Below are 1,981 nucleotides of genomic sequence, written 5' to 3'. Positions count from 1 at the left end.
CAGAAGGTAACCCTGCATGTGGAATCAGCTGACTAAATGCCTGGCCTGTAACTAGAGGTGTGGCCCAGATTGCAGTGTTTACCAAGTCAAACAAGCTGAAGCCAGATCAGCATATTGAAAATGGCTCAAGGCACAGGGAAAATTTAGCTATGAACCCCAGTAAGTCAGGGCCAAGGGCATTAATTATGGACAAGGTTCAAAGAGGACAGAAAGAAAGCAAACCTGCAGGAAGTCCATGAGCCAGAGTCCTAGGCTTGGGGCAGCTTTGAAGTCTGTGCCTATTGCCAGTGGTTTGGCCCCTCCACCCTCAGGAATGGCTTGAAGCCATCAAGCCCCTTCTCTTTTATGCATTTCAAGGGAGGCTATAGCTTTATTTTTATTTTTTTCTGTGGAAAGTTCCCACAGAGTTGCCAGGGCTCAGACTCCGTTTCATGCTGACAAGGAAGCCTGAACAATTTTATATTAGTTTAGTATCCCCAGAAGAAAGCCCTGAGGCAAAGATTCAAGGTTAATGCGGTCTTAATCTGAAGAAGCAGGTAGAGGGGTGGGGAAGTGAGACAAGGAGGGGAAGAGAAGTCAGTACAAGGTACATTATCAAGCCGGTTACTGGTGTGAGCAATTGGAGCTTAATTCCACAGGGGAAACTCAGAGAAATGGTGTGGGACATATGCCTCAGAAGGCAAGAGCTAGAGTATTTGGGGTACTTAAACACCAACTCCAGACAGCCATTGTTGAGAGCTACCTAAGAGAGGGAGTGTTAATTACTGTGGGGACCAACACAGAGATGCAGATAGTGATTGCCCAGTCTTTTGTTGACTGGTCATTAGGTGGCCCCTTCTGTGAACTGTGCATTCCGTAGCCTCTGCCCATTTTTCTAGTGTGTTATCTTTTTCTTATTGATTTGTAGGAGTTACTTATATATTCAGGTACTAATCTTTTCTACATTATATGCGTGTCAAGTATTTTCCAGATTGTAGTTCATCTTTTCACTTCATTTATGGTATACTTCAATAAATAGTTCATATTTTAAATGTAGGTAAATTTAATACTCTTTTCTTTATAGTCTGTGTCTTTTGTGTCTTGTTTAAGAAATTCATTCCTCTTTCCAATCTGCTATCTGCGGTGGAACTGCAGCCAAGATGCAAATTTTCGTGAAAACCCTTATAGGGAAGACTATCATTCTCGTGGTTGAAGCTTCAGTTACAACAGAAAATGTAAAGGCCAAGATCCAGGATAAGGAAGGAATTCCTTCTGATCAGCAGATTGACCTTTGCTGGCAAGCAACTGGAAGATGGGCGTACCTTGTCTGACTACAACATTCAAAAGGAGTCCACTCTTCATGTTGCGTTGAGACTTCATGGTGGTGCTAAGATAAGGAAGAAGTCTTATACCACTCCCAAGAAGAATAAGCAAAAGAGAAAGAAGGTTAAGCTGTCTGTTCTGAAATACTGTAAGGTGGATGAGAATGGCAAAATCAGTCGTCTTCACCGGGAGTGCCCTTCAGATGAATGTGGTGATGGAGTTTTTATGGCTAGCCGCTTTGACAGACATTATTGTGGCAAATGTTGTCTGACCTATTGCTTCAATAAACCGGAAGACAAATCATTTTATATGGGTTAATAAAAGACATGAACTACAAAAAAAGAAAAAGAAATTCTTTCCTGTCTTGAGGTAACAAAGATGATTATTTACTAGGCATTCTTGCTTTGTACAGACAGTCTTTAATCCACTTAGAAATCATTTATATGATGATGCAGTACAGGAACTCAATATTTAAGTTTTATCATGGAAAATGTCAAACATGCACAAAAATAGAATAGTACAATAAACTCATCACTCAGCTTCAATAATTATTAACCGATTTTGGTTGACCATTGCTGTATAAGAAATTACCCCAATTTCGCAAATTAAAACAATAATAAACATTTGTTATCTCACGCAGTTTCTGTGGATCAGTATTTCAGGAGTGACTTAACTGAAT

At 40.2% G+C, this 1,981-nt stretch overlaps 1 pseudogene; it reads left to right on the top strand.

Annotated features, from left to right (window-relative positions):
- The first annotated feature begins 1,108 nt into the window (after window positions 1-1,108).
- Window positions 1,109-1,650, top strand: LOC105298456 (annotated as a pseudogene).
- The last annotated feature ends 331 nt before the right edge of the window (window positions 1,651-1,981 follow it).

The sequence above is a fragment of the Pteropus vampyrus genome, unplaced genomic scaffold (genome assembly GCF_000151845.1).
Source record: "Pteropus vampyrus isolate Shadow unplaced genomic scaffold, Pvam_2.0 Scaffold7, whole genome shotgun sequence".
Classification (NCBI taxonomy): Eukaryota; Metazoa; Chordata; class Mammalia; order Chiroptera; family Pteropodidae; genus Pteropus; species Pteropus vampyrus.
The sequence above is the reverse complement of the archived record's forward strand: the minus strand, read 5'-3'. Positions and strand labels throughout refer to the sequence as shown.